The following is an 11,055-nucleotide window of genomic DNA, read 5'->3' as shown; positions in this document are numbered from 1 at the left end:
AGCAGAGGCTTGTAATTTGAAAGGCCAGAAATAAAGAAGCATCTGTGGGGCGGGATGTGTGTGGGAGGAGAAGGGGGGATGGGGGGGGAGAAAAAAAAAACGTATTACTGAAACAGTAAACACATTTTTCAAAAATTCATTAACAACCACAGTTCTCTTCAAAATACATATTAAGTCTTACAGATGCTTCTTTATTTATGGACTTTCAAATTACAAAATTTCATAGACAAGTATAAAACTTGGTACCAGAAAAAAATCCACATCAATTCTACCAACAGATGGGAACAGTGATTACTTTTGTACTTAAGAACAAACAGACAAGGAAAACTATAAAAATCTGAAAAAACTTCTAGCTTCTGTATCAAAACAAATTTCACTTGGCCCATTAACACAGAAAAGACAACGTTAGTTTAAAATTAAGCTAAAAGAGTATGTAAATAAAATTGCAGATTATAGTCAATAGTCTTGGAAGAACATTCTGATTTTTTTAAAGATTTTATTTATTTATTTGACAGACAGAAATAGCGAGCGCAGGAACACAAGCAGGGGGAGTGGGAGAGGGAGAAGCAGGCTCCCCGCAGAGCAGGGAGCCCGATGCGGGACTTGATCCCAGGACCCTAGGATCCTGACCTGAGCTGAAGGCAGACGCTTAATGACTGAGCCACCCGGGCTCCCAGAACATTCTGATTTTCAAATAAAGATGGAGTCCTCAAACATTAGACCAGTAACCTTGATAAGGATTCCAGACAAGACTCTAGGTGAACTAATAAAAAGAAATTTATTAAGACTCGATATAACTTCACAAAAAACAAGTATCAAATCCTATTTACAAGCATGTATCAGGGAAATAAAACATACTCCCATTGAACCTAGGATCCTCCTACTTAGAATTCTAATTAGACATTATTTACCCAACCAGAGGTTTTCCCTTGAGACAAAAATTCCTAAAAATCTGCCCATTTTTACATGTTATCTGGGCAACTGATAAAGTCTTTCAAGAAATCCTTTAGTGGGAAAATTGAAGGGAAAAAATTGGGCTGGATGCAAAGATATTTACAGATGTGATTAATGGATGATCCAAGTAAAACAGGTTTTCCAATTGGAAATATGCTATCCTATCAATAGAATGTCTCAGAATTGCTTAATGGTTGGTAAAAAGAGAATACAATAATTTGAAAAGGTATAGTAAATACTGCCATTGGTTTTGTTACACAAACTATGCATAAAGTTAAAGTACGACAAACATTATAGTAGTAAAGTCATTCCTTCAATTAACTGTGTACCCACTTGTGCCAAGCACTATGCTAGGTGCTAGGGACACAGAGCTAACTGTCACAGATACATACAGTCTCTGACCTCATGGAGCTGACATTCAGAAGAGGGGAAACAAATAATTAACCATAATTGTGTCTCTGAATACAGTTAAGAGGTTTAATAAAATAGTAATGCTCCCATTACAATGAGAGGCTGCTTGGTAATCAGAGAAGGTCTTTCTGAAGAGGATATATTTAAACTGGATTTAAAATGTATGAGGAAGCAAACTAACCTTAGGAAAAGTTAAGAAAAGAATGCTTGAGGTTTTTTTTTTTTTTTTTTTTTAAAGATTTTATTTATTTGACAGAGAGAGACACACGGCGAGAGAGGGAACACAAGCAGGGGGAGTGGGAGAGGGAGAAGCAGGCTTCCCTCTGAGCAGGGAGCCCGATGCGGGGCTCGATCCCAGGACCCTGGGATCATGACCTGCCTGAGCCAAAGGCTCTTAATGACTGAGCCATCCAGGCGCCCCCCCGAATGCTTGAGGTTTTACAGAAGATTTAGGAGGTAGATCTTAAAAAAAAAAAAAAAAAAAATTGCCAGGGTCAAGCAGAGGGATGTTTCTAGCAGCAAGAAACAGACTAGAACAATCACTGGCACAGAAGTCTGGGCCTTAAGCATATTTTATATATAAGTACCTAGAAATGACTCTGTCTTAACTTTTTCGCCAACAACCTGGATATAACAAAGGATATGAACGTCTATTTTATAGCACAATATCCCAAGCTAAAAAAATAGTGAATTCACTGGATTAAGACTCAAAAGAACTTGGGCACCTGGGTGGCTCAGTCGTTAAGTGTCTGCCTTCGGCTCAGGTCATGATCCCAGACTCCTGGGATCGAGTCCCACATCGGGCTCCCTGCTCGGCAGGAGGCCTGCTTCTCCCTCTCCCACTCCCCCTGCGTGTGTTCCTGCTCTCGCTGTCTGTCAAATAAATAAAATCTTAAAAAAAAAAAAAAAAAAAAACTCAAAAGAACTGCGGCACCTGGTTGGCTTAGTTAGAAGAGCATGTGACTCTTGATTTCGGGGCCTTGAGTTCGAGACCCAAGTTATGTGTAGAGATTACTTAAAAATAAACAAACTTTAAAAAAAAATCTTAAGGGGTGCCTGGGTGGCTCAGTCGTTAAGCGTCTGCCTTCGGCTCAGGTCATGATCCCAGGGTCCTGGGATCGAGTCCCACATCGGGCTCCCTGCTCTGCGGGAAGCCTGCTTCTCCCTCTCCCACTTCCCCTGCTTGTGTTCCCTCTCTCGCTGTGTCTCTGTCAAATAAATAAAATCTTAAAAAAAAATGTAAGATTCCAAAGAATTGATAGATAAAATTTAAAATAAATATGAAGTCTTATAGCCATATCTAAGAAGGCAAATTTACAAATAGCTATGAGCAGAAAATTAAGACAAATTTAAAAACATACCAGTCAAGACTAAGAGTTACAGTGTGGCATGACTAAGATAAATTAACTTACAGGACATAGTATGAACAAAGTAAGAAATCTCTTGCTGAAGGCTGGCAAACACCTCTCTTCCAAAAGATACAAGTTAGACCAAGTGTTTCCAATCCAAGCTATACAAAAAAAGCTGGAAGACAGATGTGATTGGCCAAGAAAAATAAAAATGTGAACCTAGTCCTCAATCAACTGAAGAACTTTTCAGCATGAAGCAGAAATAGATCTTATTATGGCCCCAAAGAACTCAAGAGTCAGATTTTAACTTTCCCTCAAATTAAAAAAAACAAACAAGCAAAAAAAACCCACCAACTTTCTAACGATCAAAGCTTTCCAAAGATAGAATACAGTTCCTCAAGAGTGAGCTCCCAGATAACTGAAAGATCCCAATATGGTTTAGACAACCATTTTTCTAAGATACTGAGGAAAGAATTCAATTGTTAAGTAGCTTCCTCCTTCCAACTCTGACATTTTACGATTATCTAAAAAATAAGTTTCTCTGCAAAACCACTACCTCAGTTACTAATTACATAAAAGAATGTATGGGAAAATAAAGACTATGTCTTCCAAGTTATCCTTTGGGAAATAATAAGGAATATTCACCAGTATTATAAGTTCTCATCCCACTAATGGCTCTCATGTATCACTGTTGCTGGGCATGCTGAGATTTTTCCAGGCCCCACTGCTCTCATTCATAAGTCTATGGATTAACTAAGTCTTCCAATGACATTAAACAGCAACTGAAACTTGCTGTTGATGTGTGGAAATCAAAACTGCTTATTGAGCAACATTTTTAAGAAGCTATAGGAAAAAATGTAATGCTCCTAAAATATGCAGGAAAATAAGACAGTAATGAAAAAGTTACAAAAGAACATTGTTACCATCTTTGCTACACCCGTGTGTGTGTGTGTGTGTGTGTGTGTGTTTATACGTAGGCTCCATGCCCAACGTGGGGTATGAATGAACTCACGACTTCATGATCAAGAGCTGTATGCTCTACCAACAAAAGTCAACCAGCCACCCCAGCAAGTGTTTCTTAATCGGTATCTTAACATTAATCTCTCCAACAACTCCTTTTGTATGTGTTTTTCTACAGCTACAGTTGTTAATGGTATGCTATACTTATTTCCTAAAATGTTATGATGCCAGTTGGGAATGCCACTGATCCAATGCAGTTGTTTTTAACCTAGACCCGGGGTAATAATATTGACGCAAGCTTTTGAAAACAGGTCCAAGCCCTACCCTCCAAAGACAGAATTGTAAAAGCCTCCCAGGTGTTTTTTAATGTACGGTGTTGGTGGGGCGCCTGGGTAGCTCAGTCGTTAAGCGTCTGCCTTCAGCTCAGGTCATGATCCCAGGGTCCTGGGATCGAGCACCTGCGCCAGGCTCCCTGCTCCGCGAGAAGCCTGCTTCTCCCTCTCCCACTCCCCCTGCTTGCGTTCCCTCTCTCACTGTCTCTCTCTCCGTCAAATAAATTTAAAAAAAAGTACAGTGTTGGGAACCACTCACTGATCTAGTTTTATTCCCAATCTACAAAGGAAACGAAGCCCAGAAAGACACTTATTCCAGATACTTAAGAGAAAATCTGGTTAGACTGATTTCTAGTCTAACACCCCTTCTGTTTTACCATGCTAGTGTTCTGCACATAGCAGATACCCAAAGCAGTCGTCCAGCTGCCTTTCCTCCACTTATCTCCCTTATCTTTATCCTCTGCTTAACTAGATTTCCAATCTGTTCTCAATAAAAACCTAAAAGGAGTCTATAAAATCTTGTCTCACTGTTTAACCTAAATATCTCTGTTGCCTACCCACACTGGCAGGAATTCTAGGCTTTCCTCTGCTCTATCTTTAAACTTACATCATCCAACCAACCAAAGGAAAAAAGCCAACTATGTGGGTCAAGAACAAAATGAACACCAAAAAGGACACAATTCACAATTATACCACTGCTGTAAGGTTGAGTTTTGGTAAGAGGAAGAAGTTTGGGGGTGGGGGGTGGGGTGGATATATGCCTTGGAGGGGAATTTGTGCAAGGGGGAAATTTTTACTACTTCACTAGAATGTGTGCTCCACAAGGACAAGGAATTTTTTTCTGTTTTATCTACTATGTAATTTGCCTGGTATATAGGAATGTTTAATAAATATTTGTTGTGGGGAGTCAGGGTGGCTCAGTTGGTTAAGAGACTGCCTTTGGCTCAGGTCATGATCTCAGGGTCCTGGGATCGAGCCCCACATTGGGCTCCCTGCTCAGCGGGAAGCCTGCTTCTCCCTCTCCCACTCCCCCTGCTTGTGTTCCCTCTCTCGCTGTGTCTTTCTCTATCAAATAAAAAAAATTAAGAAGAATACTAATAAATAAATAAATATTTGTTGAATGAATCAAACTGGTAAAAGAGGACAAAGAAGAGCATTTGGCATACAGGGCCCTGAGCTTAACAAGCAAGGGTGGTCAAGATGCAACCCAGTATAAAACTGCTCTAAGTTCTGGAGGGGAAGGTCTTCTTCACCTCTCCACGGATTATCAATTTTGCTGGGACTTCTTTCCTTCCTCAGTATTTTATGCTACTCTTCTCTCTTATTCCCTGTGTGCTACTGTCCTCCAGGAGGTAGACCGCCTGGACTTGACACTATCCTGGGCCATGAGCTCTGCAGCTTTCCAGTCTAGTCTAGCTTACAATAGATTTGTGGGGCGCCAAAGTCCTAGGAGGAAGGGCCTAGCTATATATATATATATTTTTTTTTTGGCCTAGAATAGCCTCAGTGCTTATTCTTCGGGTATCTAGCAGCACAGGTGTATACAGATTTTCAGAATTCTAGATACTAGTCATCTATTTTCCTCTATCCATACCATCGTGACTAAAAACGTACTCTGGCACTGTCATACACACAGGGAGTATTTAAAATAAATAAGCAATCCAAAACAAACACAACTACCTGGCAATGTAAAAGTGAATGAAGTCTGCCCATGTTAATGCTCTTTGAGACCACGGTCATCTAATTAAAAAGCCACCACAAAGGGAACCAGGATAGAATCACACCATGACCAAGTATGGACCAATCCTCAAAACCTGAATCAATCCTGACTTCATCACTGATGGTTCAATAGTGCTTTGAACACTCAGGGCACAGATATTTGCTGCTGCTTCTCTTGTAAAATAAATGAGTTTCAAACTGAACATAATACAGTGTTCGGTTATTTATTTTAACTTACAAAGGCTCTATTTGTAATGAAAGCCACAGGGAGAGTTTTTGAATTTTTAAATTTAATAAGTAATTTACTTCATAATTACATTCTTCCCACAAGTTTATTCTTGGAATTTTTAAGACTTCTAAATTCTTAGATTGTAAATGAGAAAAATGCATATTTTAACTGGAAAAATTCAGTTCTGCATTTTTGTCTTCTCCATCCTAAATTCATTTCCTTTGTGAAGTCTTGACCAAATAACTGTATCTAATTCTGATAACTTCTCTTACAACCTCTCAGCATTTTGTACTACACTTTACTGTTTAGCAAAGTTGATTCTGTTAAGTGCTTTTCTAAGTGTTCTTTTGAAATTTCAAAAATGAACATTATCTCCTCAAATGGACTTTAAGCTTCATGAGGAAGTTTCTCTTATTTTTCCCCTCCTATATAAAAGACCAGGTTTTACACAACTCATGACTACTAAATAAATGTGATGATTTAACTAAGGAATTCTACTTCTAAGAACTTGAAGCAACAATGAATTAAGTACACAAAGGTAATGGGCAAAACTTTAACAATGATGTTTTTGATGTAAAAAGTAAGAAACATTTTAAGAGCCTAGCAATAGGGTTTTGATTAATTGAATTACGGCATAGTCATACAACACATTATATAGCCATTAGAAATTACGATCCAGATACTAAGTGGAGAAAAGAGATGGCAAAGAAAAGCAAAATGCCATTTTTGTAAATTCATGTACAGACACTGATGTGAGACTGCTTTGATATTGGTTGAATTAAATGCAATGAACCCATATTATTCTTACAATCAGAAAAAAAAGCCACTTTAATTTTGGAGAAAAAAATCTAAGTAACAGAACAGAGGCATGCAGGAATTATACATCAAAATCAACAAATAAACATATTATAGTAGAGCAAATCAAAGGGCTGACCTACACATTTGAGTGTACTGCCAGTTATAAACTAATGGCAGTAATACGTTAACGAATAAATCAGTGATAGAAACTAGGCATAGTAACCACTTCAAGAATTGCAAATATTCTTGCTTTGTTGTATTTACTCAGATCAATGAGCTAAATCCTTAAGGGAATTATAAAACAGTATAAGAAGATAATTCCTGCTATCAAGGAATTTATATTCTCAGTGAAAAAAATAAAGACATTAAACTAAAGCAACAGGTGCATATACACACACAGATGCACATGCAAAGATTTCCCTGCCACACTGTGCACCAAAACCAAAAACTATGAACATAATAGTCACTGAATAATTAATTTAGGAAACAGCCATATTATGAAATATTATGTAGGCATGTTTTTAAAATATAGACCACTAATTTGGAAACTTCTCCAAGACAGGTGGAAAAAAAAAATCAAAAAATATAATGCCTTTCGTTAAAACACACACATGCATGCACACACACACAGAAAGGAGTGTGAAAAAGGTACATTAAGTTATTGACAGGCTTTATGTCTGGGATGGGGGACGATATATAATGGAAAATATTCACGCTTTATGCTTTTTCTACGTTTACTTGAAAACTTTATTGTCTAAGTAATAAAATAAGACAGACTGGGTACTCAGCAACTCAGAAGACCTCCCTTAACATCATATTATCCATTTAACTCTGAGAAATTCACTTAATTTCTCTGAACTTCTCTCTTCTCAAATACTTCAAGACTGCCGCATCAATCAAGTTACAGATTCTGACTAGATTGAAGATTTTGAATATGAATCAACATGCAGAATTTTCTCTATAGGCAAAGAAGAATGCTTGACTACTTGGACAGAAACAGGACATGATAAAATCTGTATTTTAGAAGCATTAACACTATACTACTGGATGGACTGACAAGAAGAAAGAGGTCAAGGCGGGATAGGCTATTAGGGTAAGCCAGAAATAAAGCCATAGGGTCAAATTAGAAAAGAAAAGGGAAAGCAGGTGATGGAGGTAAAATAGGGTGCTAGAGAAGAATAAAAGCATTTTAGAGAGGGGAGGATCTCTGAAATCATCAATTCCATCACCACCTTCCTACAACAATGAAATCAAGGCTCAGAGAAGTCATAAGATCATAAGCCTAAGACTATAAGCTGGCAGGAGCAGAGTAAAAATTTAAATCCAGTCCTTAATATAGTTCAATATTCTTTTGATAACACAATGACTCTCAATCAACTAATTAAATGGAACTATCAACTAACCAATAACCAACTGGAAATGAAGTGTTGAGAAGAAAAGGTCAGGAGTATTTCAAGCATGAGTAAATGATGATGCCACCAAGAGAAATGACTAAATCAAATGGAAGAGTTGGTCTGTGAAGGAAACATTTTGTTCTGGACACATTGAAGGTGATGGAACAACAGGAACTCTAAGTAGCAGTATCCAGTATGGTACATATATAATACTACATTCACTAAACGCCTGCTTTACCCAATTAAGTTTACAAGCAGACAGTTTTACATATTCTTCCTCTAAAGTTAGAAGTATTCTACTAGGAGACCCTCATTAACGAATTATATAGGAACCCCAAATCCGACTTCCCTAAGTCAATTTATTAACAACAGAAATATTGAAAAGTATTTTTTTTAAGATTTTATTTATTTGACAGAGAGAGAGCACAAGTAGGCAGAGCAGCAGGCAGAGGGAGAGGGAGAAGCAGACTCCCTGCTGAGCAGGGAGCCCGATGTGGGGCTCCATCCCAGGACCCTGAGATCGTAACCCAAACCAAAGGCAGATGCTTAACCAACTGAGCCACCCAGGAGCCCCTTGAAAAGTATTTCTAAAGAACAGTGTATATTTCTAAAGACCAAAGTATATTGCCACAAGAAAATTTAATGAGGGAGAAGATGAGGACGAATGCTTGAGAATAACAGTATAAATTCCTGTTATCATACTTACGATTTAAAAACAAACCCCACTGCTTGGTAATTTTAACTTTGTAAAAACCACCTTCATGAGAGCAATAGTTTTATTGTTTTCCAACCTGGCTTTAATTCTTTTATTTATTTACACTGCTTAGTTTGTTTAAAATAATAATTCTTCCCATGTGTCTTTTTATTATGTTTTCTTACACTGTTTTAAGAGTCTCAAGACGAGGGTAGAAGACATCAAAATATAACAATAATTTAGATATAGTACAAAAATAGCAAGGAATCAAAGAATATAGTGATATTGGTTAAGTACTAAAAAGCACACACACCAGCTGGAGAAAAAGTGAAATGATGACATGAGAGCAGGACAGAGCATGGGAAATACAAAGTCCTGGCTGACTACGTGAACCCTTATATATGCCCTCCAATGTCAGTGCTATTTTCTAAAACACAAGTCACCTACACTTTGATTCTCACTTCTTACACCTTTAACTTTCTTCCTTCCTCATATTTGTAAAATCTCTCTTCCATCCATGTTTGATTCAAGCCCCATCTCAATAACAAGAGAAAGCCCAGTATAATATGGAAAAAGCCTTGAAATAATAAAACCTGAGTATGCATTCAAGTTATGCCATATTGTCTTAAAATAAAAATTATGATATTTCTTTCCTAATTCCAATCCTGGTATTCAAATCAATCAGTCCAACATGAATGATGGGAGAAGAGGAAAGGGGCACACTGTGCATGCAGAGATTAGGTCCTGCTTTTTACCACTTCCCATTTACTAACTGCTCATTCCCACTTGTACATTCCATTTCCAAGTCCATTTATCCCTGAGTGGATAAAGAAAAACAGAGCTCTTCTTCTACCTTTTAATATTTTTGAAGAACATAGCATGAAATATTTTCTTATCCATCCCAAACCAAGATATGCAAAGATATCTAGATAACACTGAAACAAAAGTCCCTGGGGTGCCTGGGTGGCTCAGTTGGTTAAGCGTCTGCCTTCAGCCCAGGTCATGATCCCAGGGTCCTGGGATCAAGTCCTGCATTGGGCTCCCTCCCAGCTCGTGCTCTCCATTGCATGCTCTCAAATAAGTAAAATCTTTAAAAAAAAAAAAAAAAAGTCCTTGGGGTGCCTGGGTGGCTCAGACGGTTGGGCATCTGCCTTCGGCTCAGGTCATGATCCGGTGTCCCGGTATCGAGTCCCACATCGGGCTCCTTGCTCGGCGGGGAGCCTGCTTCTCCCTCTCCCTGCTGCTCCCCCTGCTTGTACTCTCGAATAAAAAATAAAAAATCTTGGAGAAAAAAAAAAGTCCTTGCCCTAGAAAGATGATACTAATTGAGACGAGAGAGAGAACATATATATAAACAAGAAAAACTAACAAATGCCTATTCAGTAGCATAGAGAGCAGGCGTTACACTGGGGTTCAGAGGCTAAAAGGCCATAGGCTCAGGCAATCACATACAGCAAGCCAGGCAGGATTTAAATGTGTAAAGAGGGGCGCCTGGGTGGCTCAGTTGTTAAGCGTCTGCCTTCGGCTCAGGTCATGATCCCAGGGTCCTGGGATCGAGTCCCACATCGGCCTCCCTGCTCGGCGGGAAGCCTGCTTCTCCCTCTCCCACTCCCCCTGCTTGTGTTCCTGCTCTCTCTGTCTCTCTCTCTGTCAAATAAATAAAATCTTTTAAAAAAATAAAAAATAAAAATAAATGTGTAAAGAAACGTTATTCCAGCAAGAGAAAACGAGGTAAGCTAAAATGAGAATCATGTTAGGGAAAGAAAATAGTGAGACAACAATGAATAAATCAGTCTGGTAAAAAGGACCAAACCAATTTATTCATTCAAGGAAGAGGTAGAGTGGTCTAAGGATTTTAGATTTTTGGCCATAGGTACAATAGGAAAACACCAAAAGTTTTCTGAGGAAGCAACATGTGCTAAGTTCATTCCTGCTCAGAAATGGTTGGCTTAAATTTCTTAACATTTAGATCTCTTCAAATGTCACTTTATCAACAGAACAGTTTTCTCTATCCACCCTGAGTAGTCCCTGGACCACTATCTCAGACAGTCTAAGTTACTTAACCATGCTTTTTTTGTCCTAGCAACTTAAATCACTACCTGAAATCACATTATTTCTTTTCACTTAGTTGTGTCTCCCACATCAGAATGCTAGCTCCCACCACTTAAAGGTGAAACCTGTGGTGTTCACTTCTGTATCCCCAACATAGCACATA

The 11,055-nt window shown here is 38.4% G+C and overlaps 1 protein-coding gene across 8 annotated transcripts in view; it reads right to left on the bottom strand.

The window, feature by feature from the left end:
* The window catches only part of LOC118021145 (putative RNA-binding protein Luc7-like 2), a 61,899-nt gene that overhangs the window by 26,969 nt on the left and 23,875 nt on the right, over positions 1–11,055 (bottom strand). The window lies entirely within an intron of this gene.

This window comes from Mirounga leonina, unplaced genomic scaffold, assembly GCF_011800145.1.
Source record: "Mirounga leonina isolate KUSES-001 unplaced genomic scaffold, KU_Mleo_1.0 Mir_174, whole genome shotgun sequence".
NCBI lineage: Eukaryota > Metazoa > Chordata > Mammalia > Carnivora > Phocidae > Mirounga > Mirounga leonina.
The sequence above is the reverse complement of the archived record's forward strand: the minus strand, read 5'-3'. Positions and strand labels throughout refer to the sequence as shown.